Source organism: Diaphorina citri, unplaced genomic scaffold (assembly GCF_000475195.1).
Source record: "Diaphorina citri unplaced genomic scaffold, Diaci psyllid genome assembly version 1.1 scaffold1814, whole genome shotgun sequence".
Taxonomy (NCBI): domain Eukaryota; kingdom Metazoa; phylum Arthropoda; class Insecta; order Hemiptera; family Psyllidae; genus Diaphorina; species Diaphorina citri.
In genome coordinates, this window is record NW_007379240.1 from 1 (window position 1) to 11,810 (window position 11,810).

Genomic DNA, 11,810 nt, shown 5'->3' on the forward strand with positions numbered 1-11,810 from the left:
CTAGCTCATCTAGAAGTGGGTTAGAATTTGTATACGTGAGTCAGTCAGTTACACAAGGGGCTGTATATATTTAGGATATGTACCTATTATCAAATAAATACCTAGGTAGATAATACAGGACACAACATTATTGGTGTTTCTAGAAATTAGTGGAGATGCCAAAATCACTTCGCTCAACTGAAGGTGAAAACGGAAATTGTTGCTTCATTTTCTTTTTTGACGTTCGAGAACGACCGTTCATCCTGAGATATTTAAAATTTTAAACGCAAACCTTTTGGTGAATTATCTTCTCCTGAGCCTTCGTGAAATATCCTTTGTCCTTTACTTCCTCAAATACACTCATATGGAGTGGGAGCTTACATTTTGAATTAAGTACCTATTGGGAAAATCCTACAATGCTGCAGTGAGCACCAAAGTTGTGACATAATAACACAAAGAAACTGCATTTACATTTACATTACATTACATTACATTTTATCCCGATTTTAAGTTTTCAGCACCTAATACTACCAACTTACCTATATAGGTTGATAAATTGAATATTTTATTTAGCTAGTAGGTACGGTACTTAAATAATTATGTTCTATTGACTCAAATACAGAATAAAATTATGAATATAAAATATTTCCTCTTCAAAAACTTCAGCTTTTTTGCCTTTTCTCGGGAGTTGTAGGGGAACTAAAACTTGCATTACTTCAACTTTAAATCAAAGTGCACAAGTTATATTTTTCAAGCTGTTGTTTATTTTCCCACAGAAAGATGCAAAAGTACACGGTAGGCACAGCGTGTACACGGTAGGTACCTAGACTTTATGATTTATGTATGTAAATGGGCTAAATATTTATTCAGACAGGTATTTATTAATTTACCTGACATATTATTGATTTAATCATTTTTGTAGAAATTTCAAGTCCTTCGACACTTGGTTTTTCTCGACTTTCAATAAAACAAAACATACCTAGTTATCAATGCTCTCTCTCTCTCTCTTAAAGTTTTCAAAGATGTCTCTTTTCAGAACTCTTGAAATTTTTGAAGAGTTCATCATCTTCCTTCAATATTTCAAAAGCACCTACTTACAGGTAGGTACTACTTACAAAACAACAAATTTTGTAGTTCAGTAAGTACAGATTACCGTTCTAAGAGTCATAATTGTATACATAAGTACCTCCTTAAATACATTAGGTAGTCTGTTAGTTTGTTCAGTCTGTTGTTGTTGTTGTTGTTGTTGTTGTTGTTGGTGTTGGTGTTGGTGTTGGTGTTGGTGTTGGTGTTGGTGTTGGTGTTGGTGTTGGTGTTGGTGTTGGTGTTGGTGTTGGTGTTGGTGTTGGTGTTGGTGTTGGTGTTGGTGTTGGTGTTGGTGTTGGTGTTGGTGTTGGTGTTGGTGTTGGTGTTGGTGTTGGTGTTGGTGTTGGTGTTGGTGTTGGTGTTGGTGTTGGTGTTGGTGTTGGTGTTGGTGTTGGTGTTGGTGTTGGTGTTGGTGTTGGTGTTGGTGTTGGTGTTGGTGTTGGTGTTGGTGTTGGTGTTGGTGTTGGTGTTGGTGTTGGTGTTGGTGTTGGTGTTGGTGTTGGTGTTGGTGTTGGTGTTGGTGTTGGTGTTGGTGTTGGTGTTGGTGTTGGTGTTGGTGTTGGTGTTGGTGTTGGTGTTGGTGTTGGTGTTGGTGTTGGTGTTGGTGTTGGTGTTGGTGTTGGTGTTGGTGTTGGTGTTGGTGTTGGTGTTGGTGTTGGTGTTGGTGTTGGTGTTGGTGTTGGTGTTGGTGTTGGTGTTGGTGTTGGTGTTGGTGTTGGTGTTGGTGTTGGTGTTGGTGTTGGTGTTGGTGTTGGTGTTGGTGTTGGTGTTGGTGTTGGTGTTGGTGTTGGTGTTGGTGTTGGTGTTGGTGTTGGTGTTGGTGTTGGTGTTGGTGTTGGTGTTGGTGTTGGTGTTGGTGTTGGTGTTGGTGTTGGTGTTGGTGTTGGTGTTGGTGTTGGTGTTGGTGTTGGTGTTGGTGTTGGTGTTGGTGTTGGTGTTGGTGTTGGTGTTGGTGTTGGTGTTGGTGTTGGTGTTGGTGTTGGTGTTGGTGTTGGTGTTGGTGTTGGTGTTGGTGTTGGTGTTGGTGTTGGTGTTGGTGTTGGTGTTGGTGTTGGTGTTGGTGTTGGTGTTGGTGTTGGTGTTGGTGTTGGTGTTGGTGTTGGTGTTGGTGTTGTTGTTGTTGTTGTTGTTGTTGTTGTTGTTGTTGTTGTTGTTGTTGTTGTTGTTGTTGGTGTTGTTGGTGTTGGACCTACGCCGCTTACGTAAATATTAAATCAAAATTCATCTACTAGGTACCTACGAAAATTGTCATAAACAAAACCATGATTAAAATGTATTGTTGGTGTTGTTGGTGTTGGTGTTGGTGTTGTTGGTGTTGGTGTTGATGTTGTTGTTGGTGTTGGTGAAATATCTTTTTGATACCTACCTAACAAAAACTTTAGTATTTAGTTTAGTCATTAAAAAAGCGGTCGAAATACTGTTAACTGTAAACATACAGGAAAATACCGCTAACCGTTGTTCCGATGTTCATAAAAATTACTAATTGGGGGGTTTTAGGTATGGTTTTGGGGGGGTCTACTCTCATAACTTTTTCGATATCTCTAACCGTTTTGTGAAAACCGCCGAAAAGCGGTTATTTCCGCCTCTGGGCGACGCCCAGTGCAACTTTTGCCGATTTTCAGATTTTTCCCTTTACTTACTCATCGTTCAAAGCAAGCTAAAGATTCTTCAAGATATGCTGTGCCGACAAGTAATTCATTCAATGTATTGAGTGAATTGAACGAGAATTTCCCTATGTTGAATCCGGGTCCTGTAGTCAGCAAGACGATTGATAAATATATACCGCCCCCCGTATATGTATCTGTTAATTTTCACAATATCGTCACCCGTATATTTCAATATGGAGGGGAGACCAATGAATGAATAATTACCATGCTTACAGCTTCAAAAAAAAAACTACCTATGTACCTACCTACATAGGTACGTATTTACTAGGTACGCTTTTTTTTTACAAATTCATTTCCCAAAAGATGTGTCTTTTTTTTTTAGAAATTACACAGAAATGTAAGGTTTTAGTGGAACATTTATAAAAAATGTATGCTTGTCCCATATTACCTAGTGCCAAGGGAACATGTAGCTGGTACCTAGCTTTTACCTTTACATTATTTAACAAAACGGTTTTTTTTTGTTCATATGAATATTTAGATTGCTCGTAATTGTAAATTGCTCGTAATTATAAACAAAATGGGAGTTTATGAATCATTATTGTAGGAGCCGCGTTGTTAGGAAGTGCTTTCTATTCCTATAGAAAATGCAAAGTGGATCTAATTTTGATTTAAATGCAGTTCCGTCATGTAAACGATGTGATAACATGCTCTGGATGTGATAACATGTTCTGGATTCAGCTAGGGTATAGGTAGTTTTTTTTTTTCTTTCTTTCTTTTTTTTGAGAGGTCTAACAGAAGGAACTGTAACTGCTAAGGTCTTGTCGTCCCGAAATCGAAGAGCGAAAGTAAGACAGGATAGGAGAAACCCAGCCGTTCTGAGAACGAACATTATCCGTTCAGTACAAAATTCGGCCCGGCCGGGAATCGGACCCGCGGCCTATGCAGATGCAGACAAGCTGCGAACCAAGCTAACTAGGCTGGCACAATCAAAGAAATAAAGCACAAAACTGCAAAATGTTTTTTTTTTTTTTACTCAACGGGAGTGGAACCTGGATCTCCTTCTTGTCAGTATAATGATGTTATCTATTCCTTTCTGATGAAGACCGTTCGATTTCAGGTAATGTCTGATTACACCCAATGTAAATATACCTACCTATTTCTAAACCGAAATTTATTCTACCGATTTTTTTTTTACGTAATAAAGACGCGACATGTCCGCGTCGGGAAGGCTTAGCACCCGCGTCACGAAATAATTACGATGCACAGGCCACCCCACACTTTCCACACGATGTTGCATGCAAATAATTATACAATAGCAAAATAAAAAGCGAGAAAATTATCAGTTTCCCGGCAAAAAAGAGAAAAAATGAGGGAAAAAAATAGCTAAAAATGAACATATACGAGCGAAATTACCTGTGAACAGCAGCTCGCTTAGTACGATGTTGAGAAGTATTAGGAAGGCGACTTGCAAAGCTCCGTGCGCCATGAGTACTGAATACAGAATGATGAACCTTATGCCAGAAGGCAGCAAAGGCTGTATGTTTCACCTGCTCCCTGCTTCCTCTGCTGCTGGAAAAGTGCATATTGTACGCGAGGAACTTCGAGGAAGAGGCCGGTTAGGTGCCTGTAATGCCTTGCTGGGCGAAAAAGACGTATGATGCTCCAAATTTTCGGAGACTTGCCAGGCAAGGAGAAAAATTGAGCTAATTCCTACGTTTGAATCGTGGAGATTCTTTATCAGAAAATTTAGAGCTGGTATCATTAAATAAATATAGACGTAGGTACGTACTAAGTAGGTAACTGAGATGATATCAGTAACAAGTAGGTACCTACTAAGATGCTAAAAACCGATTAGAAATTTTAAAAGAATCAATAATACTCGGTAATATTTTGTGAAAAATGATAATTCGTCCTGGCGGTTGTCGGAAGCAGCCTGCGGAGATGTTGGATTGGTGAACCCAAGAAAAAGAAACAAAAAAGAAGGACCAGCTCATGAAAGAAGGATAGTTCGTTCGAATAATACATACCAAGCATTCCAAATGACTCAATCTTTGTTAGAGGTTTGAAGTTAACATTGTAGAACTACTAATGTTTTTAGTGAAGGGGTTTTAAACCCCCATTCGAAGACAAGCTAAAACTAAAGGGAAAACCAGCAACACGTGATTGTCCTGCTGAGTTTAATCTTTATTACTAAGTAGGCTTGTTGGTACCTACCTAGGTAGAACGGACAAATTCGACTTGGAAATTTTCTCCCTCCGAGTTTCAAACTCTGAACATTCTGAAAAAGTCCAAATAATCTACAATTTTACAAACTAGGGTACCTATTAGTGTACCTACTTAAGTTGGGATATCGGTGGTGCGGGCGGTTTCAATGAGAGTGAGAGGTTCGAGGAAGAAGTTGAAATTGATTGAGTGTGAGGACGGAGCAGGAATGGTACAGTTGCAAGGATAATTGAATAAAGTAATACGATGATTTTATTATTACCTACCTAATTATTTGTAAAGTTCTTATCCCGACCTATCCTGTCTTCCTTCTCTCTTCGATTTCGGAACGATAAGACCATAGCAGTTACAGTTCCCTCTGTCAAACCTCTTAAAAAAAATCAATTTTCTGAGAATCTACAAGACGCGACGGTCAATTTGAGTGCTTTCCGCTGTTTTTTATACAAATTAGAATCAGAAATACTTATAAAAGAAAAAATCAAATTCCTAAAAATCAACTTTTATGGGTAGGTATACGTTTACCTAGTTCTAGTAGATATGTCTTTTTGCCTTAGCACGGCAAGTAAGGCACAAGGGATATTACTAATGATGAGGCTAACATGTCTTATAAAGAAAGTACCTATATTAGAGGATGTAAATATCTACCTATCTCCAGTAAATACCATTACCTACTTCTTCTACATACATAGGAACTTGCATAGATATAAATACCATTAGAATTATGTAGTGAGTATTTAACAAGAACCTACCTATGTATTTATATAGTTCCTATTTACCTATACCTACTTACCTTCGTAAGGCCGCTTTCAGTCTTATGTAGAATTTTTGCTGCAATACCAAAGTAGAACGTAGAATCCCGCGTTTTTTTAAGAGAAGATATTAATAGAAACACCGACATTAGGTAAGTACCTACCTATGTACATAAAAAGTAATTTTCTTACCAAGGTAGGGGTTGGTTTTGATTAGTTTTGGCGATTATTGGTTAGGTTTCCCCTAAATGGACCTAAATAACATGGACATTAATATGTTAACAACTTCAATAGAAATCCTGAGCTTTATGTAAACGGTAAGAAATAATGTTTGGTTAGTTTAGTTTGGGTTTGTGTTAGGTTAGGAATATTTTGTACCTACATACTCTAAGTTAAGTAGGCTGGCATACCTCCATTAGTACCAATAGGTTTACCTACCTAGCTTTTACTATCAATAGTTAGATTAAAAAAAAAACATGCAGGGAGAAATTAACATGAATATGATCCCAATGCCGCACTGAACATTATTTTATGTTTTGATAAATATTTTATGTAATAACATGGACATTAATATGCCCGTGTTAACAACTTCAATAGAAATCCTGAGCTTGATGTAAAGCTGTGGATATAAACTTGTATACAGGATGTTTGTAAAGTCTTGACCAGGGGTAGATTTCATAAAACACTTTTACAAACCACTTTATCGCAAGTATCACTTATCATTATGAATCTTATGATGTACATAATTATATATCACAAGTAGGGGGTTCTCAATTAAATGCAGCCACAAGGGAAGCCACGGTTTCATGGGGAAAAAACTGACCCCCCAAAAAATTATGAAATAAGGTGTCTCTCTGCATTTTTTGACATTCTCAGTGGTTCTCGAGAAACTCACCCCTGTATAAGACTTTATAAACACCCTGTATAAAGGTCGATGAGGGATGCGAAGTAAGGGGATGTGGAGGTGTAATGGATGAATTATTTTATATTATATTCTATATATTTTTTGTAATCTTTTAGTTGTATCAGCACTTTTTTAGCTCTCTCTCTTCTCCTTCTCCTTCTTCTTCTTCTTCTTTTTCTTCTCATACTCTTCCTCCTTCTTCTTCTTCTTCTTCTTCTTCTTCTTTTTCTTCTCCTCCTCTTCCTTCTTCTTCTTTTTCTTCTCCTCCTCTTCCTCCTTCTTCTTCTTTTTCTTCTCCTCCTCTTCCTCCTTCTTCTTCTTTTTCTCGATTTGTTTCTTCTCCTCCTCCTTCCCCTCCTTCTTATTCTTCTTCCTCCAATAGATATATTCGAGATAAAATGACTGAATTTATCTGTCTAGGATTTATTTATTTTATTTCTTTCTTCCTTTAATCAGAAATATGAAGGATTTTTTTATTATTATTGTTATAATTATTTATTTATTAAAAAAAGAAAAAAAATATAATATCTAATAATAACAACTCAGCCAGTGAAATATTTTTTTATTATTTTTTTAGGTTTAAATAATATCCGCATAGGTAGGTACCTATGTGCCTATAATGCAGTGCAATATAGTCCTAAACTAAAATGGACGCGGCACATAACGGAACAGGAAGAGACGCCTTAACATGTAGGTACCTACCTATAATAAATAATATTAAAATAAAACAGTCAAGGTAAAATTATTCAAGATGTCTCTTCGTATTCATTCCATCACTATCTAATCTATCTAAATCTAATTAACTTACTAGCATAATTAGAACTCTGTTTTCATCATCATGACATCATAAAAATAATTTATTTTCATACTCCTTCAATTTTCCACTCTAGCAGTTCTCAAAATGCCAGATTGAAAGTATGTCCTACCTTTGTATAGGTGGAGCTGTATTTTTTTAGAGGTTTAATAGAGGAAACTGCACTTTCAAAGGTCCTACCATGCCAAAAACGAAGAGAGAAGGAAGACGGGATAGGAGAAAACCAGCCCTTAAGAAAGCGAACCTTATCTGTTCAGGATAAAATCTGCACCGGACAAAAATCGAACCCGCGACCTAGCGCTTACAAGGCAGACGCGCTACCCTTCAACTAAGAGCCTGGCATGTGGCTTTCTTTTGAAGATTTTTGATAGAGAGTCTTATGTCTTATCCCGAAAACGAAGAGAGAAGGACAGGAGAAAACCAGCCGTTCCGAGAACGAAATGCTTGAAGTGAAAATTTCATGGTGAAATCTTGTTAATTTATATGAACGCCGTGAAATCATTTGAATATGTAATGTGCAATAAATAAAATATTGTTAGTGGAGATGACATTTCACCTCTCATTAGATTTTTTACGGGGAAAGAATCTATTTGAACTTTGAATTTGAAACCTTCTGTTATCAAAATACCTAGGTGTCGAGAAAAAATGGATTTGAGAAGCTCTGTTTTTGTTTCTTCTTCTTTAGTAAATCAGATTCAAGACTAGGTATTTTATTTGTACTATAATACTATTTTTTACTATTCATTATTACTCTATTTTCTACTTTTTTTAAAATAGAAACTAGAAATTTTATTAAAAGACAAGCACCTAGTTATCTCAACCCTTTCGTCTGTTCCTCTCTCTCTCTCTCTCTCTCTCTCTCTCTCTCTTTCCTTTTTTTCCTCATTAGTAAAATTTCGAGAGCCTTGGGGTAATCTGTCTGACTCTATTATTCTCGTCATTTATTTCAATGTTAATGTTAGACCCAAATCCCATTTACCATAACATAGGTAATATATATGTATATGTATAACAGATGTACGTAAAAAAGATGAACTTAAAATTCTATGTAAAACTTTCAAGCCCATCATTGTATGTTTACAAGAAACACATTTACTTGCTGCACAAGGATTTGATTTTCTACAAAACTTTTCTATTTATAGAAAGGATTACACGGAGGGATTAATTGCTTGTGGCGGCGTTTTGACTATGGTCAGCAAGCATCACTATTCCGAAGTTATCCCGGTTTCCAGTCCTCTTCAAATAATAGCAGTCAAAGTCAAAATTGTGTGGCTCAGTTATGAGATCTCTGTCTGTAATGTTTACATTCCTCCTTCATTTAAATTAGAAGAAAAGCACCTTTCCGATGTTATTTCCCAGGTCCCAATGCCCTGTATATTATGCGGGGATTTTAATGCACACAGTCCTCTATGGGGTGCACCCAGATGCAACTCAAATGGATTAGAAGTGCAAGAGTTCTTGGAGAAAAACGAGTGCATGTTCCTGTTGAATGATGATCAACCTACTCATATCAATTCCTCGTACGGATCTCTATCGACACTTGACCTATCAATTATTTCTAGCTCAATAGTGAGTGATGTGCTATTCAGCGTTCATGATGATGCTTGCTCTTCTGATCATGTTCCAGTCTTTATTAGATTTTCAAATCATGATTATCCTTCTTATCCCGCCAAACATGTTTGGTTATACAAAAAGGCTGACTGGGAAAAGTTTCGATCATCTATTAAGTTTCACGAATGTCTTAATGTTTCAGATGATGTCAATGATATGCTCTCAGTTATAAATTCAGACATTCTGAACGCTGCCAAATTATCTATTCCTACATTAAACTTATCTAAAATGAAACGGATGGTAGCCTGGTGGAATGACGAAATAAAGTCTGCTCTCAATGATCGGAAAAATGCCATGAAAACCTACAAGAGAAATAGATCATTAGAAAATTTTATTGACTACAAGAGGAAAAAGGCAAGAGCGAAATATTTGATCAAACAAAATAAAAAGTTTTCTTGGGAATGCTTCGTTGATTCAATCAAAGATCCCATCACTCAGTCTGATATGTGGAAGCAAGTTGCAAAATTTAAAGGGAAGAAAAAAATATTCAGTCCAATCTGCGCACTCAAAAGCATTGATGGTGCATTAACTACCCGAGTCTCGGAAATTGTTGAAATTTTGGCGAAAAATTACGAAGAAAATGCATCTGATTGCCTCTATGATTCAGATTTTAAAAAATTGAAGTCAGACATGGCCTTGAAGATTTCGCCCCCGGAAAATACCGAGCAATGTGTGTATAACCTCCCATTTAATATGACGGAACTCACATCTACCTTTAAGGGTTGTAGATCTTCTGCAGTCGGTATCGACAAAGTCTCATATCAGATGATAATAAAACTGCCTTATGATGCACTCGAAAAACTTTTGGAAGTTTTTAACATAATTTGGTCGACTGGAAAGTTTCCGAACTGCTGGAAAACGGCTGTTGTGGTACCCGTATTAAAACCGAATAGAGATAAATTAAACGCCAAAAATTACAGACCGATTTCTTTACTCAGTTGTATGAATAAAATTATGGAGCGGATGATCAACAAGCGTCTAAATTGGGTGGTGAATAATAACGAGACATTAAACGATCCATTTCAGAGTGGCAATCGTCAGCACAGAACAACGATGGATAACTTGATGTTGTTAGAGCAAGAAGTGCTGTCCGCTTTCCAGAACAAAGAGTATGTAGTAGCCGTCGCATTGGATATAGCTATGGCTTTTGAACGTATAAATAAAGTCAGTGTTTTAACCAAACTAGCAAGCGCAGGAGTTGGAGGACCGCTTTTCAAATACATTTCCAACTTCATGGAAGGACCCCAAATAACAGTCAAAGTTGACAGCACATTTTCGAGCATACATAGACTGGAAAATTCTATTAGACAAGGTTCTTCCTTATCTGGTAACATCTTCGACATCGCCGTCAGTGACATTAACAAATATATTCCAAAACAAGTTAACCATGGGATGTTCGTGGACGACAAAATAATCTACGTAAGACACGGAAATCTGTCCGTAATTCAACATCTACTTCAACGTACTCTCGACAATATATCGAAATGGTCAAAAACAAACGGGCTGAAATTTTCTTTCGAAAAAACTCAAGGCATCGTATTTTCTAAACGAGCTATAGCAGATATTCCAGTACTTTATTTTGGCAACAATCAAGTTGTATTTCATACGGAACTTAAATGGCTTGGTTTAAACCTAGATTCAAAATGGAACTTTAGAAAACATGTTCAAATTACAAGGAATAAATGCCTTAAAGCAATGAATGTGTTAAAAGTAATAAATAATAAAAATTGGGGAGTGGGCAGATCTTGCCTGATGAAATTATTCAACGCCTTTATCAGACCCATAATGGAATACGGATCAGTAATATATGGATCTGCTAAACCTAATGATTTGAAGCCTTTGAACACAGTCTATCACTCCTGTATTCGCATCATCACAGGAGCATTCAGAACATCACCAGTGCCGAGTTTATATGTTGAAAGTGGACAGCCTCCTCTAGAAACAAGAAGATTGATTTTACTCAGTAACTATGTAACAAAACTGATGTCACAGAAGAATAACCCATGTCACCTAATCGTAACACGTAACACTAATCAGTGTTTTAGAGTTCTGAACGAGAAATATCCGATGCCCATTAGAGTCAGAATGGAGAGGTTGGTCCATATTAATGAATCCAAACTTATACAAAACATCATACAGATTAATGATAAAGTTTCGCCATGGTCATCTCAACAACCAGTTGTTAGAATGTTAACAGACGAAAGCAAGAAATCGATTTTGCCCTACGAAGCCCGTAATTTATTTTACGAATTTAAATCCAAGAAACAAGGAAGATGTCTATTTGCTTTTTCGGACGGTTCGAAATCAACATCTTATACAGGATTTGCCTTTTCCTGTGAGAACGAAGTTCGATCTTATAAGATGAACAATATTTGCAGTATATTTACAGCTGAATTGTTGGCCATTTATCAATGCATAGATTATGTATGGTCCTTGGCGATCAATGGAAATCTGCTTTATTCCGAGATAGTAATATGTTCAGATTCTAAAAGTTCACTCATGGCGATCCAATACATAACATAAGTAGGTAGATGTTTGCAATCCAATACCCATGTAGACATCATCTACCTACCTACAACTACAACTATACGTATACTTGTACGTGTAAACTATACCTAGCTTACCTATAGGCCAGTAGGTACCTATATACAAACAGTACTTACACTCTCTTTACATAGGACTCCTCAACACAGGAGGACTTCTTGACTTGAAAAGCTTGACAATCTTGACATCATTAATCCAAAATGTCAGCTTAAACTTTCCTTACAAGCCGAGCAGATTTTGTTTGATTTTGTTTAATTATACCTACCTATGTACGTATATGTACGTACCTCCCT